Below are 22,977 nucleotides of genomic sequence, written 5' to 3' on the forward strand. Positions count from 1 at the left end.
GCAGTGGAACTCATCTTGAAACTTCATCAAACTACTGATCTTCTAGCAGTGGAGTCACCTTCCAATTTCTTATTCGATGTGTGGAGTCGCCAAGGTAGTTTTGCAGCCTCAAAAAGATGTTTGAGCTCCTGCTACCTTCAGAAGTTCAGTCTCTTAATTTCGGGAATGAATAGACTTCAGGCTCCCGCCATACGCACCAAAATGTTATCTCAAAATCAGATCCTGATAGGCTGCTGGTCAGGTTGACTCTAAGTAACTATTTCAACCTACTTTAGGCTGAGGCTTAGCCTCCTCAACCTGAGAGGGCTCTCTCTTGATGGATTAATGATTTTGATTAAAGATAAGATGGCTAACTCTTATAGAACAATTGTGAAAAATATCAATGGTGGAAACACATTAAACAAAACTATCCATTGGGCTTATGGAGTCAACAACACCTCAATATAACAATGAACTCAACCCTACATGGAAGTCAGGGCATTCAACATTTAAACATTCAGAACATAAACTCATATGGGACCACACAGTTTATAAATGTATACAGGAAGTCAGAGCACATTCAGTGAATTCTGAGTGATTATACATCCATACCACTGTAAGAATTAAGAAAAGGACAACATCACATATTCTGAACATAAAAAAACCTTCATGAATCCTGAGAAGTAAAGTCAAGCATGTATTACTGAAAATGAGTCTTACATAGGCCAAATACAAGCTTTTCCATAAAATTTTCCAACCCCTTGTACATCAACTCTTCTGCTATATATAGAGCTCTTTACACAACTTAGATTCCTCTTCTAGGATGAGGAAAATTCTAATTCTACCTGACCTGACACCTAATGACACTCAAAACTAACTATTAAATGCAAATGACACCTAACTAGCAGTCGTAGAGACCTAATACAACTAGGAGTGTAACTCCTTATCATGATTACAACAACCTTATCTAAGCATTAAACACTCCTTTTGACACATAAAACCCCATGAAGTCGAGTTTGATGAAGCCCATAACCTTCCAGTTGGCCCTTGATGACTCATCCTTTTGTTGTTCCTAGAAACTAGGAAACTGTCCCTTGCTCTGTTCTGGCTGAAAAATAGGTCTTGGGACAGAGCTCATAACTTCTCATAAACAATGTATTTGGAAAAACTGAAGGAGGCTTTTGTGAACCAATAAATTCTTAACAAAAACCTCTCTTGGTTTTTTGAAACACCTTTCCTACCGTCCAGAATATTTCTTTGAAAAACAGGTGTCAAACAGAGAAATATGCCTGTGAAAAACTTGCACCTACAACAGTTTCGTAGCGCAAGTTTGATCATTCATTTCTCTCAAATCATAATGGATTTGAAGAAAGTGGAAGAGGTTTTTGTACTTCAGAATCTTAGGAATGAAAACCTCTTTCACTTTTCAGAGATGAGTTTTTAACTGCTTGTTAATCCCCTTGGAAGTCGACTGCTCTTTTCATAACATAAAACTTTGGAGTTCATAAAAGTCTTTCCTTTCCTTGTTTTGCCTTTGCTAGACACTTATACTTCGTGAATGCTCCATTTCAGACCCTCCTCTTCAAATAATATTTCCCTTTGTCTTACAAAAATGGTCCATCAAATCACAATATGTAGCTACAGCAGTTTCGTAGTGCACTACGAAACTGTTGTGCATTAGGCATCACTTTCAGCAGTTTCATAGCGCACTATGAAACTGCTGTGTAATTTCAAAAACACAGCTTACATGCCAAATTTGACTGTCTTGAGCTTCTTTATCTTGAAATTTCCTTCTCATCTGCCTTGAAACTTGCTTGCCTTGCTTGAGCCTTCAAAGAACTTTTATGTATGCTGACCCTGAGTTTGCCAAGTGCTTCTTATGCATGAAAGGAGCATGACAATAACCAAGAACAAATCTTTCTTACCTTACCCTTTTCCTTTGAAATTTGTTTAGTGATAACACCTTCCAAGGAGAGCGAAATAAACATTATATGTATTATGTATTTTGGTGTTTATATTTTCTCTCTATTTTTTACACACTTGTTACACTCTAAACCATAAGTGGCAATTTTGTATTTATACTTTAGAATCTAATTCGATTCTGTAGCTATTTTTTGTAATGTTTATAAAGGATGTGAATCTACACTTAATTTAATTTTAAAATTACACGTAAATTAACATTTTGATTAAGTTAAGGAAAAAAATAGAGAACATCACAGACATGAATGTTTATATTATATTTTGAAATAAATTTATAAATTTAAATTTAAATAATTTTTTTTTATTAATATTATTAGTACAATTATATTTTTTAATTTTTTAAAATATATTTAATTAAATTTACATAATTTATTCAAATTTATTATGTATTTTTATAAGTTATTTTTCTCGATATATCAATACTTCTTAAAAATACAATATGACAAACCCATCCGATAGACCACATTTATTTATTTATTTATTTCATCTCAACCCAATTAGTGGGTTAGACTAACTAATAGATTCGAGATCATCCCTTCCAAGGAGAGCCAAATAAACATTAGACTAACTAATAGATTCGAGATCATCCCTTCCAAGGAGAGCCAAATAAACATTATATGTATTTTGGTGTTTATATTTTCTCAATATTTTTTACACACTTGTTAAACTCTAAACCATAAGTGGAAATTTTGTATTTATACTTTAGAAGAATCTAATTTGATTCTGTAGCTATTTTTTGTAATGTTTATAAGGGATGTGAATCTACACTCAATTTAATTTTAAAATTACATGTAAATTAACATTTTGATTAAGTTACGGAAAAAAAATGAGAACATCACGGACATGAATGCTTATATTATATTTCGAGATAAATTTATAAATTGAAATTTAGATGATTTTTCTCATTAATATTATTAGTACAATTATATTTTTTAATTTTTTAAAATATATTTAATTAAATCTAGCGAATTTATTATATATTTTTATAAGTTATTTTTCTCCGTATTTCAATACTTCTTAAAAGTGCAACCCATCCAATAGACCACATTTATTTATTTCATCTCAACCCGATTAGTAGGTTACACTAACTAATAGATTCGAGATCATCCCTTCCAAGGAGAGCGAAATAAACATTATATGTATTTTGGTGTTTATATTTTCTCTCTATTTTTTACACACTTAGTTACACTCTAAACCATAAGTGGAAATTTTGTCTCTAAACCATAAGTGGAAATTTTGTATTTATACTTTAGAAGAATCTAATTTGATTCTGTAGCTATTTTTTGTAATGTTTATAAGGGGTGTGAATCTACACTCAATTTAATTTTAAAATTACATGTAAATTAACATTTTGATTAAGTTAAGGAAAAAAATAGAAAACATCATGGACATGAATGTTTATATTATATTTTGAGATAAATTAATGATTTTTTTATTAATATTATTAGTAAAAATAATTTTTTTAATTTTTTAAAATATATTTAATTAAATTTACATAATTTATGAGAATTTATTATGTATTTTTAAAAGTTATTTTTCTCGGTATTTTAATACTTCTTAAAAGTGCAATATGACAAACCCATCCTCGAAAAGATACTAGTATGTTCTATTTCAAAAGTATCGATTTGATGTGGGCTTAAATAGTATCAACAATAAATCTAAAATGTTGTAAAATATTCTTAAAATTAATAAATATTTAAAAATTTTATATGATATTTTTTAAATTGAGTAGTTATTTTATGTATTAGAAAAGTTGTTAGATTTTCTTTAAATTTTTTTGTAAGATTTTTTATTTTTTTAAGTCAATTTTAAAGTAGGTTTTAAGTTTTTTATTTTTTTAAAGTTAATTTTAAAGTAGATTTTAATTATTTTTAGTTAATTTTAAAGTATGATTTTGTTTTTAGTTTTATATTTAGTTTGATTAATGGTAGTTTTAAGTTAATTAGGGTATTTCATGACATATTAGTGGCAATGTAAATATGGAGAAACAACAATATGTTAACTTAGGGGTAATGAGAGGTACTTACTCAATAAATTTGAAAATAAAAAGAAGAAATATAGGAAAACGAGTTGACTCTACCGATATATAATTTTTATTTATTTAAATTGTGTCTATCTATGTGAATTTTGAGTTTTCCTAAGAATGGTACACTATTTTTCAAGCAAAATATAATTCATATTCTTCCGTTAGTGCAACCTTTTGGTGTCTAAATGATGGAATATTTCTACAAAAAATTGTGAAATTGTAGTGTTGGACCTGCAAACATTCAAGGGGTATCCTCGATATGCAGTCCCAATTAGACATCACACTATTTGGGATAGAAGCCCCGTCTAGAACATGACTTAGTTATCGTTTTCTTAAAGATTTTCCTTGGCTCTAACTGTCAGCAAGAGAGAGGAATGCATGTGTGCCTTCAAAAAGCAAGTGTTCCTAGTGAGTGTTTGGTTGTAGGTGCATCAAGGTTCTTTTACTGCGGAGGGGAAAAGAAGGTGAGCCTATAAGAGAAAGGTAATAGTACCACTCTAGTATAAACACACACAGACAAGAGATATATGTCTAATATACAGTGGAATAGTCCACAAATATCTGATGGGCATTGCAACCATTACAACACATCCCCAATATGCTAAGCACTAAAATAACTAAAATAGTTCAACTACTTTATTATATATGAAAACAAACATGAATCATAAATATTCACATAACAGAGTTACAAACATTCATAATCCATGCATGAAGAACATGTTGGCCATCATGCTTCATATATTAAGTAAAATTCCCAAGACACGTGTATACAACAAACACCACTACCTCCAATAGTGAAGCGTTGGAGCCACTACTTGCTCCCCAAAAGAACTAGCTTGTCACTTTGATGCCTTGCGGGAGGAGCCAAGGTGAACAGTCATTTTCTCATACAATGAGTGTGTATATATAACCAATGGGGGGATGGTTCACCTCCCTTGTCACCGTTTGACTACTCTCATGATTGTTTGACTTCCTATGACTTTTTGATTTTGCACGACACTTCATTTTTTGTACATGTCCTTTGGACTTCCACTTTACAATACATTTTGAATAGCAATTTACATAATCCACAAAAGTGACGTGGCACATGGTGACTCATGACATGACATGACACTGATGACAATGACTGCATGATGACATGGAAATGTCAAGTCATTCTTGTTGCTTCTTGTTATGTGCCTTCTTGAGAATTCTCTTCTGTCCACCTGCATATGGCTTAGAGATGAGGAGTCTTCAGTGATATTAGATCTTGAGTAGCAGCCGCAAACTTGTGTCCCTTTTCTTTCCTCTGATTGATCCAATTCCATATTCAGCTATTCCCCTTCTCCAACTCCTTCTTCATCATCTTCTCATGGTATGATAGAGTACCAATATCTGCAATTCACTCATGAAAACACGACATCAGTCCAATAAACCCATGTCTAACATGTTGCATGAAAATCCACTGACTGAGCCAGAACCAGGTGGCAAGCTGAAGGAGAGACTCGGTGACTGTGCAATTTCATAGCTCAGAGAGTCAGGGGTTAGACTTGAGACTTAATACCACGCAATCCACAATTTAGGCTTGACTGAGTAAGAATACTGTAACACCCTCCTCCCACATCTACCATTGTGACCTTAAGGAAGCAAAATCGATGAAAACATCACACACAATCATCCAACATCAGCTTCAGGACCCAGAGAAACCAATCCAACTCTTCAGATAACTTGCCTTTGGGTCCTACTAAAGTTTTGACCATCTTAGGTCTTAGTTGCTCTCACATGCTTATGTGCCAACATCCAAGGACCCAATTTTCCAGTTCTATGCTAGCGAACTTGGGATTTAAGATACTTTTTTAGGCCCAGAGCCTAGGTCACTACCCATAATGGAGTGATAGCTTAAATATCAGTAAAAGAATAGGAAAGAAATGATTCCAAAGCAATAAGTTGAATAAGACCTTAACCAGACCCCTACTAGCCATGACAGGAATTTCATCAAACATATCATCAACATGTAACCTTGATCCAAAATGGACTTTGGATAGACTCCTAAGTCTAAGTGTCCCTCACAGAGGAAAATGAAAGTGTAATGAAGTTCCTGGAATTAGCCCCATTGCAAAGATCATCTCATTCTGAACCTATTGCAACTTAAATGGGCAAAAATGGACTTAGGATGCAAAAGTTATGGCAGAAAGAAGATGCCCTTCTGTTCTTTGGAAAAAGAGGCAAATCTTCAAAAAAATGGCGTAAAAGGCTTTATGAATAAAAATCACATCAGAGGAGGTCCAAGGCGGAATTAAGCAGAGAGGGGAAGCACCCCCGACCGTCGATTCCTGTGATATCGGGGCGGAGGCAGGCATATGCATATAACATAAGGGAAGGACCGAGCCGATGCGATATTACGATCGCCGATATCAGCAAATCACAATCGGTGATGGCATGAGGCTTAAGGTTGGATCTCGAGTCTATGTAATATGTGATTGCGATTAATCGTAGGGTATTATCGCATCGGAGCTATTCACAGGAGTGGGGCCAATACCATATGTAATGCGATATAGCTGGACCCGATAAAAGTATGAACAATATTTGATATATTTTGAGATCCAAAAAACTGGGTTTTCCTTTGTATTTGTGTTTTTAATTAAATGAACGAAATACGAAAGGAAAAGCGCTGATGCGATGAAATCGGACCCAAAAGGGTTTATGAATACATATGTATAACATTTCAAGTCCGCCATAAAGCCCTTTTTCGATATTTTCAGTGTTTAATGGATTTCCTTATATAAAGGAACAAGCGAGATTTCAGGCGACCTGTAGGCGGTAAGTGATTTTGGCCGAGCTCCACCCAAGCCCATACACTGGCTGCCACATGGCCAGGTCCTGGAGAAAGAAAACCACCCTTTTTGGGTGGTTAACCCTTGTACGAATGAGCCGTCCAAAATTGATCTCAGCCGTTGGATCTAGAACACCCAGATCGATGGTGGAGATTACGATAGCAACCAAAGGTGGACTTGATATGGTTATAGGGTGGATTTTAGGGATTTTCAAGTCCGATAAAAGGTGTTTATGTGGATTTGTCAGCATTTCCAGTGTATTTCTTTGTGTAAATAGAGAAATGATATCTTTGGGATTTCAATGCGCTCGTGGCCTTTTTCGTTGCAAAACAGGTGGCCACCATGCCTTGGGACATTAGCAATGATTGTTAAACGCTCTAGAAGGAAGAAGAAGGGACAACGACTGGGAGCCAGAGAGCCCGAGAGCTGAAATGAGCAGACAAGCGCCGATAGGCTTAAAAGCCATTCAATGACAGAGACAGGGTAGTTGCTAAGTCGGAAAGCTCAATTGAGGGAGAACTGAATGCTAAAAGCAATTGCAGAGACGAGAGTGAAGAGAGAGAGCGAAAGCTACTACGCAAAGCAACCGAGGGAATCACTTGGAGGTCAAGTGAAAGGCTAAAGAGCTACAGAGAGCTAAAAAAGCCAGAGCCGAAGAGCCAGAGCGAGAGCTAAGAGCCAGAGCCAAGAGCTAGAGCCAGAGCTAGAACCGAGAGCTAGAGCGAAAGTCGAGAGCTTTAGAGCCAGGGGTGAAAATGGGGTCTAAACCCATTGTTTCTGTGTAAAACGATGGAGTTGAGCCATGAGCTTGTAAAAAAAAAGACTTTGCCATAATCCCAGAGAGCCTAGAGTCGAGTTGACTAGAGCTCAAGGAGATGTAGCCCAAGGGTTTTGGGTGAACTTCAAATTAATATTGTTGTTCTGTGTGTGTTTTACAGTTGCATTGTATCTATTGTTTTTAATTGCTGGTATTTGCTTTATATCAGTTTAATGCAAATTAATTTACAGCACCTGAACAATTTAAAACAAACATAAGCATACACTTATATTGTCAAGCACACATTTAATTCCGCATTGGTTAATTAATAAGACTTCGGAATATTTAAATATTTGGAAGTGGGAGAGGTTCTTGTAAGTTAGACAAGAAGCCTAAGTGCTCCATTTTCAGATCAGGTGGTATCAGAGTCTGAGATTGATTAACCTCACCTTCAAAGAAGGTTATATCAGAATGCTTGATTGACAGAGAAAAGATTGCTTGTCTGAAAGGTGTTTGGGTAGTCAAGGATTGATTTTCTGATTGATTGTATGCTTGTTGCAGGCTGATTATTTTCTGAGCTTGCAGAGGTGAATGGAAAGTTGTTGATAGCTCAGTCTAGGAAGGACAAAAAGGAAGAAGAGTTGAAGGAATGCTTCTATTCCAAAGGACCTCAAAGCAATCCTTGAAGCACAAGAGGTTTGTTGCAAAAGGTTGCTTAATAAAGAACTTTATTAATCTTGTTTGAAGTTCTTTTGCTCATTGGTATAATGACAACTTCTACAAGTGAATCCTTAAATTCCTCTTTCATCACAAGACTCTATGATGGAGACTTGAAGCAACACTTGTCCACCATGATGGATATGATGAGAGAAATGTATGAGGATGGAAGGAAGAGCAGCAGACTTAGAGAGCAATTGAATTCCATGAAGGAAGAGAAGCAGTTGCTTTTTGACAAACTGCAGGAAATGGAGAGGCAATTTCATATTGCAAATATGAACCTGAAGTGGATGCATGAGTTGGAGTCATAGCTCTTTGTTTCCAAAGAAGCCTTGGTCAAGTATCAGCTTGAAGAAGAGGTAAACCACTCCAGTTTGTCTTCAAATTCCTCTAAGAATGCTTATATTGGTTCTTTTGAAAAACATACCAAAGGTATAGGTTCCAAGCTAATGTCCAAGATGGGCTATGAATGAAAAGGCTTGGGTAGACATGCACAAGGTATTGTTGAGCCAATAATAATAGAGGAAAGGCCTAAGTATTTGGGTCTTGTCTATGGACAAGCTTATGGAGAAAGTCCCAAAGCTGCCATTAAGACCATTAAAACAGCTCCAAGCAGAAGTTGCATTGCAGGTCTTCAAGAGTGTGAAGGTTGTATTCAGGAGGAATGCAATAGCTTGAAACATCATTTGTAGGATGCAGGTGTTCCAAAGCACACACTTGAACCAGAGAGTTAGGGAGACTCTAACAACCTTGAAGAGATTGATGGGGTTCCAAAGGGAGCCACTTCTTCATTTGCTTCACCTCCTCATGAAGGCAATAAAGGTGAAAAAGAAAGGTATAAATCTGGTTTTAAACACATTCCTTTTGATTTTGCAAAGCATGAAGCATGGGAAAATAATTGCATTTTACTTTTGTGGTTCGGATAACCGTCATGTTTCTAGATGTTGGAAGAGAATGGCCACATACAGGAAAATTTTGAAGGAAAAGAAGCAAAAAGCCAAAGGTCCATTGGACAAGGAAAATCATGTTGTGAAAAGGATGCACATGTGTTGCACTTACTGCCATAAGCAAGGACATCTTTCTAAAAGATGTTGCATTCTGAATCCAGTAATGCTTCCACAAAAGCTAAAGAAAGTGGAAAGAGAAGATGGCAGAAATGGAAAGGAAGCTTCCATGATGGATGTGTCTTAGGATGATTCACATGTTGATGCTGATGTTCAGACAAAGGAAAGATCTTTGAACTAGATTGGTAAGAAATGGTTAGAGTTATTTTCCAATTAAGGTTGCATGTCTATTGATGCATCTATTTGCATTTCTTTGTTAATGAGATGCAAGTTGTAGGTTCTTACCAAGAAGGTGAATGGAAAAGTTGAGTAGGAGACTCACTGTATTGCTACAACATTATATTTCATTTCAGCTTTGAAAGTATAGTGTGCTTAAGTGAAAGTTGAAGGATGAAATGCATGCATGAGCATGATGTGCATGGACATATGGATGTTGATGTTTTCCTTGTTTTTGAACATGTATGTGTAATTAACTTGCAGGACTGATTGCTTTGACATGCATGTGATGCCATGTTGACTTGGGAGAAGTTAACCTGGTCTCGAAATGGAGATAATGATGAAATGTTTCATCTTTTGAAAAGAGTCCTAATGGTCTTTTTCTACATGATTGACTTGAAGGGTCATTTGTTCTAAAGGCATGTTTTGTGGGCTTGTTATCTAGTCCATCATTTATATGTAGATGTAAGACATGGAGGTATTCACAAGATGTGAAATCTATTTCTTTTGTTGAAGCAGGAGTTTAGTCCATCCAGTTGTTGTCTATGTTTTTGTTGTTGTTAACAGTTATTGTTGACAGCTTTTCAAACAGGTACAAATGATAATTTGGTGGAGCAGGTGTACTTCACATTTGTTTGAGTTGCCTTGGATCATTGATCAAGGCAAAGAAGTTCAAACCACCTTCTATGACCATTTCAGCAGAAGTTCTGCAGGAAGGCAAGGAGGAAGCCAATTCTTCCCAGGAAGACCAACCCATCCAAGGAGGGAAGTGGGCAGAGACTTTGGTTCATAGGCACTATGCAAGCAAGTGTGTGGAGGCTGAAAGAAGAGGGTGTTGTTACTCTCAGGTACTATTCAAATCAGTATATCAGTCTTTTGGGAGACCATAAGTTCTTTTAGTGGGAAGGTGTGATCCAAAATGGATTTTGGATAGACTCCTAAGTCTAAATGTCCCTCACAGAGGAAAATGAAAGTCCAAGGAAGTTCTTAGAATTAGCCCCATGGCAGAGATCGTCTCATTCTTAACCTATTGCAACTTGAACAGGAAAAAATGGACTTAGGATGAAAAAGTTATGGCAGAAAGAAGATACCCTTTTGTTCTTTGGAAAAAAAGGCAAATCTTCAAAAAAATGGCCTAAAAGGCTTTATGAAGAAAAATCACATTGGAAGAGATCTAAGGCAAACTTAAGTGGAGAGGGGAAGCACCCCCAACTGCTGATCCCCGACATATCGGGTTGGAGGTAGGCATATCCATATAACATAAGGGAAGGACCGGTCGATGCGATATTGCAATCGTCGATATCGGCAGATCACAATCGGTGATGGCATGAGGCTTAAGGCAGGACCTCAAGTCTCTGCGATATGTGATTACGATTAATTGCATCACATTATTGCATCGGAGATATTCAAAGGAGCGGGGTCGATACCATATGCGATGTGATATAGTTGAACTCGATAAAAGTATGAATGATATTTGATATATTTTGAGATCCAGAAAATAGGGTTTTCCTTTGTATTTGTGTTTTTCATTAAATAAATGAAATACAAAGGAGAAGTGTCGATGTGATGAAACTGGACCTAAAAGGGTTTATGAATGCATATGTATAACATTTCAAGTCCACCATAAAGCCCTTTTTCGATATTTTTAGTGTTTAATGTATTTTTTTAATACAAAGGAAACAAGCGGGATTTCAGGCGGCCTGTAGGCGGTAAGTGGTTTTGGCCGAGCTCCACCCGAGCCCATACACTGGCTGCCATGTGGCCAGGCCCTGGAGAGAGAAAACCACCCTTTTCGGGTGGTTAACCCCCATACGAATGAGCCGTCTGAAATGGATCTCAGCCGTTGGATCTAGAACACCTAGATCAACGGTGGAGATTACGACAGCAACCAAAGGCGGACCCGATATGGTTATAGAGCAGATTTAAGGGATTTTCAAGTCCGATAAAAGGCGTTTATGTGGATTTTTTAGCATTTCTGGTGTATTTCTCTGTGTAAACAGAGAAATGATATCTTTGGGATTTCAACGTGCCAGTGGCCTTTTCCATTGCAAAACAGGGGGCCACCATACCTTGGGATGTTAGCAACGATTGTTAAATGCTCCAGAAGCAAGAAGAAGGGATAGCGACTGGGAGCTAGTGAGCCCGAGAGCTGAAACAAACAAACAAGTGTCGATAGGCTTAAAAGCTGTTCAATGACATAGACAGGGGGGTCGCTGGGTTAGAAAGCTCAAATGGGGAGAGCTGAATTCTAAAAGCAGTTGTAGAGCTAAGAGAGCAAAGAGAGAGTGAAAGCCACTGCGAAGAGTAGTCGAGGGAGTCACTTGGAGGTCAAGTGAAAAGACAGAGAGCTGCAAAGATCCAAAAATGCCAGAGCCAAAGAGCCAGAGCTAGAGCTAGAGCCAAGAGCTTTAGAGCCAGGGACTAAAATGGGGTCTGAACCCATTGTTTATGTGTAAAACAATGGAGTTGAGCCATGAGCTTGTAACAAAAAAAGACTTTGTCATAATCCCAGAGAGCCTAGTCGAGTTGACTAGAGCTCAAGGAGATGTAGCCCAAGGGTTTTGGGTGAACTCCGAATTAATATTGTTGTTCTAAGTGTGTTTTACTACTGCATTGTATCTGTTGTTTTTAATTGCTGCTATTTGCTTTATATCAGTTTAAGAAAATTAATTTACAACACCTGAACAATTTAAAACAAACATAAGCATACACTTATATTGTCAAGCACACATTTAATTCCGCATTGGTTAATCAATAAGACTTGGGAATATTTAAAGCTTTGGAAGTGGGAGAGGTTCTTGTAAGTTACACAAGAAGCCTAAGTGCCCCATTTTCAGATCAAACCTACATGTGTAAACAATAGAATTAAGTTTAGGGATCTCATACTTATATGAGAATTGCTATGAACCATTGTTCCCTCATGTCATTTGTTGCATTATCATCTATTATTCCATAGATACATTATCCATTCATTTAAAAGTAAAAACATGCTGAGAGCCATACATAGTTACTGTCATAAAACATACATATAACCAGAATAATAGGCATAGAAACATCATAAACATATCAGCCATAAAATCCACGTATACATTAGTACATTTACACATGAAAATCAAGGGAATTAATTTCTCATTAATGAATACAATAAACCAACCGGAGATGGGACTACCATGTTCCACCGGACCATAGATTGGCTAAGCCAAGTCTCTCTTCAACCAATCACACCCATGCCATATTCCAAGCATGAATGTGGGACTCATAGAGAACACCAAAAAAAAAACACCAACAAGGATGGATGCCATTAGAGTTCTCCACCTACACCGTGAGGAATTTAAGTGCCTCCTAGTCTCTCCGAATTTACCGTAATCCATAGTCCAATCTAGGGATCACTAGGCCCTACACCGAGACACACTCTTCGGGCTTTACCATACATCCCATCTCGAGACTACCAGGCCCAATGGAGAGAAATCCACCTCTTGGCTTTACCGTACATCCCATCCTGGGACTACTAGGCGCAATGGAGAGAAATCTAACTCTTGGCTTTACCATACATCTTGCCATTCACTGACAAGGATTCCTAGGCCCACTAAGGCACACAATTTAGCTTTACCACAACCAACAATGGGGTTACTAGGCAGGTGGAATTACCATGATCTACAGTCTGGTTTAGGGAACACCAGGCCATGTGTTTTTCAGTATGGAGATCCACCCCACTAAGCTTCGAATCCATCCAACGATCCCACATTAACCAAATATGAGAAACCCATGTAATCAAAGTTATCAGCAGATGATAAGACTAGGTTGAAGAACACTGTCACACCTGTCAAAACCCATGCTGTGATATAAAAGAACCACATGCAATACCCTGCATGCCAAATCTAGGAAGGAAAATGCACATGCAAGTTGATATGTGCAATGCATCTTGTTCTAACTGCTTGATCCTGCCTTTCACTGATTGATCTTTGCTTCCTCTTGCCTTCTTTTCATTTCTTGCTCCAATGCCAAAGTGCTCCAAGAAAACTCTAAGTGTCCAAGAGTGAGTGAGAGAGAGATAATAATGAGAGAGCTCCAAAACTCAATTGACAAAAGGTTACCAACTGATTCTCAAAAGAAATTTTATGAATGAGGCCTCTATTTTCTTCATTTTCCATTATTTTCCTTCATTTTTCTCCTCACATGGAACCTGTGACCTTTCACCTCTTTTTTCTCCTAATTTATGTTATTTTCATAAATAATTGTGCCATAAATACCTTTTTCCCTTTCCAAAGCCTTAGCCATTGCCTTTTCCAATTTCCTTGGCCATAAACAACCAAAGGAACATCCATAGGATGTCTTGCCAAACATTCATCTTGGAATAAGTGTCCCATCAACTGTGGTTATTATTTTTAACTTTAATTATATGGAATTTCCACCAGGGATGTTACAAAACTCTCCCCCTTGGGGGACACCATCCTCGGTGTTCAATCACACATATACCTCAGCAACCCGTTGAAAGAAGACATACTGCTCATGGCGCTTTATAACATAGTTAGATGCAGTATTTATAATGTAGGACCTTATTAAAAGAAAAACATCATGGCAGCATACCACATACTGGAGCTTTATAGCATAGCTCATTATGGTATTTAAAATGATCATCATGCTGAGTGCCAACCCACATGAGATCATAACAACATACTAACATAACCACATGATAGCATAGTAACATGAAAACATAATCATAATAACATGACACCCAAACCTCTTAGTGGAGATTTATAACATAGCTCATGGTGGTATTTACATCCATATACATATGTACATATAGCAATATCACCAAGATATATACCAAAAAAATGTACCAAAATATATACCAGACATCATATCAATACATATACCAAAATAGCATATCAAAGCATATACCAAAACAGCATATCAAAGTTTCTTTGCCTCAACTAATAAACAAGGAAGGATACATAAACTACATCTAATCCATCATCTCCCATGTAGCTTAATCAGGCCCAAAGTGCTTCCATTGCACCTTAACTTGCTCGATTACTTAGTTTTGAAGCATGAGAACCTTTCTCTGCAATATACATTGTGGCTCTGGATGGAATTCTCCATCTGGTTACACTTGCAATACAGACCAATTAATCGCATGATCAACATCCTTAACATACTTTTTAAGCAAAGATACATGTAAAACATCATGGAATTTCACTGTCGGAGGCAATACAAGTCGATAGGTTACTGACCCAATCCTCTCAATGATACTAAGGGGTCCATAAAATCGTGGTGCTAGTTTGGCACAAGATCCAATCCTCAAGGAGTTCTTCCTCAGTTTGATGTGCAAGTACACCTGTTCCCCGACTTGGAACTCCTTGAAAAAACTGTTCCCATTTTCATAACTCTTATGTTTATCTTGTGCTACCTTTATATTCTTTTTGATCACCTACATTTCTTGTTCCATGTCTGCCAACATATCTAGTCCAATCAATACCCTACTAACCAGATCACTCCAACTGATAGGAGTGTTACAGCTCTGCCCATACAATGCCTCAAAAGGACTCATCCTCAAGGACTCTTGATAACCATTGTTTTATGCAAACTCTTCCAAAGGAAGATACTCTTCCCACTTCCACTGCTGATTCATGACGTACATCCTCAACATGTCCTCCAATATCTCATTGACCCTCTCTGTTTGTCCATTTTGCGGCAGTTGGTAAGTTGTACTGAAGGCCAACGCTGTGCCCAAACATGCAAATAACTCCTTCCACAACCTGGAAGTGAAATTCGCATCCCTATCTAACACAATCTTCTTTGGAACATTATGCAACCTGGCCACAACTCTGATGAATACCTATGCTACATTGCTAGCTGAGAATGTAGATTTCATTGGAATGAAATGTGCAAACTTTGTTAACCTATCCACGAGAATCATGATAGAATCATGCTGTCTCACTATCTTCGGAAACCCTGTGATGAAATCCATGGAAATAACCTCCCATTTCCATTCTGTAATTGTGATTGGCTGTAGCAGTCCACCTAAATGTTTACACTCTATTTTCACTCGCTGACAGTTGAAACACCTCGCCACAAACTCTGCTACATCCCTCTTCAAATTCGGCTAATAGTAAAATCTCATCACTGTTGTAAGTGTCTTCTGATAACCTCGTTAACCCAAATATGGTTTTCCATGGAACTCCCTCAATATCACCTTCTTGAGCTCTCCATTATCTAGTACATATATCCTATCATGGAACTTGACCAATCGATCTGCTGTAAGACAATAGTCCATACCTTGTGCACTTGCATTTGTACATATACCCGTACATGTGCCTATACCTATACTGCCACCGGTACCTATACCACTACCTGTACCTGTACTTTCACATGTACCTTTACCTATATTATCACCTGTACCAGCACCTTGCTGCAACCTGTGCACAATCTCCATATACCTGAAATCCTGTTAATCTGCCAACAAGATCCTATCCTGTAAGTCTGTCCCATAGGAGCTCATAGCTGCTAAGTGGTTTACTTGTATCCGCTTGCTAAGAGCATCCACCCCCTATTCTCTTTACTTTTTATGTAGTTGATATCGAAATCAAACTCACTGATTGTGGCCAACCATTTAGCCTGTCAGGCATTCAAATTCAGTTCATCAAACAAATATCTCAACCCAATATGATCGCCCATAAGTACAAAAATCCTGCCAAAAATATAGTGTCTCCACATCTTCAATGCATGTATGATTTTTTCTAACTCAATATCATGTGTCAGGTAGTTCTACTTGTGCTCATTTAGTTTACGGGACACATAGCATACCACTTATCCATCCTGCATAAGTGCTCCACCAAGTCCCCTATTGCAAGCACTTGTACATACTACAAACTCCTTCTCCAGATCTGCAATCTATAGCACTAGTGCATTTGTCAACAACTGCTTAAGTTTCTCAAAGCTAGCCTCACACTCCTCTATCTATTTGAAATTATTACCTTTCCTCTGCAATGATGTAATAGGATAAGCAATTTGCAAGAAGTTCCTGATAAACTTCCAATAATAGCCTGCCAGAACCATGAAAGATCTCACCTCATCCACACTCTTAGGAGATGCCCATTCTATGATGGATTTTCTCTTTTCCGGATCTACTGCAATTCCCTCCTCGGAGACAACATGCCCCAAGTAGTGTACCTCAGTCTAAAAGAAACTGCACTTGTTGAGCTTAACATACAATTTATACCCTCTCAACAACCTCAACACCGTTGCTAAATGCTCGACATGATCTTCCTAATTTTTATAACATACCAGTCTCTCATCAATGAACACAATAACAAACTTATCCAAATACATATGCAACACACTATTCATCAAGCACATAAACGTAGCTGGAGCATTAGTTAAGCCAAATCATAATACAACAAACTCATATTGCCCATACGTTGTTGTGAAAGTTGTCTTGTAAGTGTCCTCCTCTTTGATGTGTACTTGATGGTATTCGGATCTCAGATCAATCTCCGAGAACACTGTTGCTCCTTTCAAATGATCAAACAAGTCACCAATCCTTGACAAAGGGTACATGTTCTTGATGATCACTTTGTTCAACTTCCTGTAGTCAATGCACAATCTTAAAGTACCATATTTTTTCTTCCCAAACAAGACCGATGTTCCCCAAGGTGATACACTTGGCCTAATGTACCCCTTGTCCAACATTTCTTTTAGGTGAAACTTTAACTCAACCAACTCAGGTGTGCTCATCCTGTAAGGTGATTTTGATGTTGGAGTTGCCCATGGCACTAAATAAATCGACAATTTCTACCTCCCTATGAGGTGGAAACTCTGTAATGTCCTCAATAAATACATCCAGAAACTGCTGCAAAAATGGGTACCTTCTCAACACATCTGCATCCTTGACCTTCTTACCCTTATCACTAGAAATGTGCACTACAAATAGTATACACCCTTTCCTGTGGCTACGCTTTGCTTGCATAGTTGTCACCATCCTAATTGATGTGGCTTTCTTCTTACCCTACAAGACTCTTGATTCCCCATTGTTATCAACACACTCAATAGCTTTATCATAGTTGTCTACCTTGGTTCTATGCAGATACAACAAATTCATGCCCAACAACATACTGTATGATCCCAAGAGTAACACATTTCAATGTGTTGTGGTAGACATACCATTCAATTCAAATGCGCAAGCTCTTACCCAATGATGAACTCACTTCTTTGTACCTGTAGCCAACTTCACTAACCAAGACTCTGTATGCAATTCCTTACTCAAACCACACTTATCCACCAAGGCAGGACTAACATAGCTATAATTACATCCAGTGTCAATGAAAATAGAAATAACTTGATCAAAAAGCTTACCGTCCATATCAATGATAGATGTTTGGTGTTCTGCCTATATGTTGTCCACTGCTACATAAATGCGAGGAATACTCTGGCCAACATCCCCAACATTATGTGCCTGTTGTGTACTATATATCTTAGGCCTACCACCCTAATGCTGCGGACAATCTCTCTTAAGGTGCTCCTCTCCACATGTCCAACACTCCAACCAACCAATGCCCTCACCTCTATGTTGATGCTGCACTCCATGTCCCTATCTAGTTGCATTGAAATTCCTTTGTGGTGCCATATTTTCTTCCCATATTCATTCTGAGGCCTTGTTCTCTTAGGTTGTCATTTACCTCTACCTTTTTCTTTTCCCTTCCATCCTTGCTGAGATTCATTCTTACACTTTTACTTTTCAAAGCAGTGCTTCAATTTCCCAATGACTTCCTCAAGTGACCAAGGCTCATCATACTCAATATGATCTCTAAGTGCTAATGGCAAACCACTAACAAATCATTGAACTTTAGCCTTCTTATTAGTAAGATATCGTATATACCTCAATAGCTCTAGAAACTTGATAGTGTACTCTTCATTTGTCATTGATCCCATCCTTAGTGCATAGAATTATTTGGTCTTATTGTCGTAGTACCTCTTTGACAAGTACTTATTCCTAAAAAGCCTATTTAACTCCCACCAACTCAGGTAATATGTCTTGATGTCTCTGACTCGCTTAACAACTTCCCACGAGATGTCTGCTTTACCTTTCAAGCTAGATATAATTATTATGGCCTTCATGCTATCCATGCACTCATGAAAATCAAATAATTTGTTCATCCCAAAAATCTCCATCAAAAGCAGGTGGTTTTTCTTTCTTGAATTCATCTGGAAAATATCCCTTATCACTCCTCCTGTAAGGATGAAAATGATGGTGATCATGATGTCTATCAGAACCGCAACTAGAATAGTAACTGTACTCATCGCCCCTCTTATCCAGAGTGTCAAACAACCTGCCATCTCTCACTGTATAAAATCTATCCGACCCATGTCTACTAGAAGACCTACTGCAATATGTCCCATTAGTTCCATCCTCTTGTCCATGGCTGATCCGAAGCGGTCCTTGTTGCTGCAAGTCTGACAAACTCTAAAGAAGTATTGCATTAACCTCTACTTTCTTCTCTTGTGCCTCTATGATCTAGTCATTATCTACCATACAACTCCTTACTTCTTCCTTCAAGCTTCTCAATGTATCTGCCAAATCAGAAGTGTGCCTCACACCACGCTGCTCATCTCATGCATAGGAAGATTCTATGTAGTCTACCACTTTGCCAGTCATTTTATACTTTTCCTGTAATGGATAATATGTCAAATAAACCAAATCATAATAAATCAACATACCTTAGCATAATTCAGGGAGGATACCTCATCTTCTAGATCAACAAATCAGTGTGATACACATATAACATAAACATAACCACACATAGACATACGCAAATAAATCTATCAACACATAAACATTATTCTAGTTAGGGTCTAGTCATCAATTCAAGGCCATATCAACAATGCATGCTATGACCTCATGCATGACAACAAGCATTACTCAATTGTCCACATTGCCACATGCAACCAACAACATGCATAATCAATGCTTAATCAACTACAACTACGCATAAACGCATGTCAAACATAAGCGATCAATTCTTGTAACCAATCTACAAGAGTGATACATGTAATCAAATCTACAAGAATGTAGCCTAACATACAAGGATGTAAGAAGGTGACATAAAACTAACATGTAAGTGACATATAACAATATGTAACCAACATGTATATGTACATGTGTATAAAAACATATATGAGTTCACCACTCCATGTAGAAATTGAAAGTAAAATATTATTTGTTGTCTAAATGCACTTACTACATTTGAATATAAGATATGTATGATTTCTTATGTACTCAACATGGATTTGATATGAAGAATCTAAAAAAATATTTATAGATCAATGTTAAAGATAAATATAAAATTATATATGCATGCATGTGTATCTAGGAAGAGAAATATTTTTTTTAGTGATAGGTGATTTTTAATTTTTATTACAAAAAATATGTGTAATTTTTTTAATGTTAATATGGAGTTGACATATGATACCTACAAAATAAATCAATGTGAATAACAAATAAAATATTTCAATGTCTAATTTAAAGGACTCCAAGCTCTTTCTCTATAAATATATATATTGATATACAATTTTAAAAATTTAATCTCTTAAAATATTATCAATATAAAATTGCAACAAATCTATACTCATTATTATTATTACTCTATACATAAGAAATATACATAAGAAATATAATTGATATTAATAAAAAAACCAAATTGTTAAAGTGTTGTTTTGGCTTCATGGAAAACAAAATAAATTACCATTCCTTTTCCTTATTTTGAAATATTCTCACACATCTTATGATATGAACATTTTCTTTTATTATTATACCATGTTTTTAAAAATATTGTTGTTTTATTACTATTAATAATTATGTTATTATAATGACTATATATATATATATATATAAAAGTATTTATATTAATTATTTCTATAATTATAATGAAATTTATTATTATTATTATTATTAATTAAATGCTAAGATATTGATTTATTATTGGGGTTTTTGTAGTGCATTATATTGGATATTATTTTTGGATTCAACTGCGTTAAGTAAGCCATTTATTTATGACCATTTCCATAAGAGCTAGTTGTAACTCACTAATTTCTCATGATTTTTGAATAGTCCACTTAGTCGTACTGACTAATTTCTCATTATTTTTGAATAGTCCACTTAGTCGTAACTGACTAATTTCTCATGGCTTTTGAATAGTCCGCTTTACACTCATTGTGCATTATATTAGATATCATTTTGGGATTCAACCGCGTTAAGTAAGTCATTTATTTATGACCATTTCATAAGAGGTAGTCGTAACTGACTAATTTCTCATGATTTTTGAATAGTCCACTTAGTCGTAACTGACTTGCATTATATTAGATATCATTTTGGGATTCAACTATGTTAAGTAAGTCATTTATTTATGACCATTTCCATAAGAGGTAGTCGTAACTGACTAATTTCTCATTATTTTTGAATAGTCCACTCAGTGGTATTGACTAATTTGACTTGCATTATATTAGATATCATTTTGGGATTCAACTGTGTTAAGTTAGTCATTTATTTATGACCATTTCCATAAGAGGTAGTCGTAATTGACTAATTTATCATGATTTTTGAATAGTCCACTTAGTCGTACTGACTAATTTCTCATGATTTTTTAATAGTTCACTTGGTCGTAACTGACTAATTGATGCAGGAGCATCACGCTAGGGCACCATGACTAGGTGAAGTCTCTGCCAGGTTGGAAAGTTGATTTAGCATTTGGATTGTCTTTCATGTTTAGTTTATCAGAGCATGAGGTAGGATTTTGTTTTGTTTTCTTTTAATTGTTGTGTTAGTCAAAAGTTAGTTGGTTGGTTAGGGTTGTTATTTGTCTGACCCTAATAAACAACAACTTAGTAATTTTTCTGTCAACTTAAAGAGGAAAAGACAAAAAGTGTCTAAATGAAGATCTTGTCATGTAAACTGAACCGAGAACTAGTAGTTACACAACTATATTGCTTTTAACTGAAAGTACCTACAGTTTCATTAACTGTAAATAAAGATGTGGAAATGTAGAAACGAAAAACTTGTAAAAGGTTTAACATTTTCCAGATTTGAGAAATAAAAAAAAGACAAAATGTGAATTTTCCTAACTGTCCATCTGTGTCATTGCCTACATGCTGTACTATTACGTTTTATTCATTGAACCATTGAATACAATGTTAGCAGATAGAGAGCGACTATTGTAGGTCGTGTTTTCTTTGTCTTTTTCACTTAACAGAAAACAACATCGAATACGCACATACATCCATAACCAACGCGAAGGATAAACTAATTCACAACCAGGAGAGTAATGCACAGCGAGTCGACCAAAAGGATAATACAGAAACACGGTGCCGTAGAAAATGAATTACAACAAAGGTAATTTCGGATGAATCTTCACATCTTCATAAATAAACAGAGATTGATAATTTATGTTCACATTACTGTTGTTCCAAGTAACTTAAATATTACATTTTTTCATAATAAAACAAGTGCCTAGCGTCCACAGAACAGACAAACCCTAGTCTAGGGTTTGACATCAGGGAAAACCCTCAATCTTAACAGATAGCCAAACCAAAACCATAATCGAAACCAGATTCAAGCTTCATTTGGGAGGACAAACCAGTTTGTACACAACTACAAGGCAGCGAGTGACAAATCCTACAGAGACTACAAGAAACCCTAACTGCAAATTGACAGACTTTAAGAGACAGAGCCTACTGGTAGAGGGTTGCCTCGTTTGAAGACCGAACCGTGAAAAATCCTCGTATCCAGGTCGAACCATTGACCTGCACAAGCCAGACGAATTACGGTTAACATACCCTGTATAGTGGGACCTGAACCAAAGCAGAACAAAAGCAGAAGGAAAACGTAACATACCTGGGCACGACCGGACCAAGGAGCTTGCGGAACAGAGCCACAGACAACCCGAAGAAGCCTGAGACAAGAGGAGCAGGCTTGGTCAGTGACTACACCAGAAGACGGTAAATACAAAGCACGGAGGGAACAAATTACCTGGTTTGTAGCCGAGGAAAACCATCTTGCTGTCACCTGGGTACATTGGAACCAGAAGTTAAACAACTTTTGCACCGTAGCAGAGGTAAGGGTAATATCAACAACAACAAAGGATAACCATTGGCCGAGAGACCAGATTTTGAAACCAAACAGCAGAAGAACGATAAAACAAAACGAAGAACTCACTGTGTAAAAAGAATTCGAGCAAGCGCACCTCCAGAACCAAGACAGAATCGTTCTACAGGGAAAATCCACCAACACCAGCACAAACAAGTTCAAAAGGTCGGCATTCACTTACAGCCATGCCCAAAAACTAGAGATTTCTATAAGCGCTGGAGTGAAATCATGCATTGTGATAAAAACCCTTGCAGAGCCCATAGCAGAACATAACCATGCAATGACGA

The sequence above is a fragment of the Pinus tabuliformis genome, chromosome 3_1, assembly GCF_031772625.1.
Source record: "Pinus tabuliformis cultivar Carrire ecotype Pingquan chromosome 3_1, CPIR1, whole genome shotgun sequence".
Taxonomy (NCBI): domain Eukaryota; kingdom Viridiplantae; phylum Streptophyta; class Pinopsida; order Pinales; family Pinaceae; genus Pinus; species Pinus tabuliformis.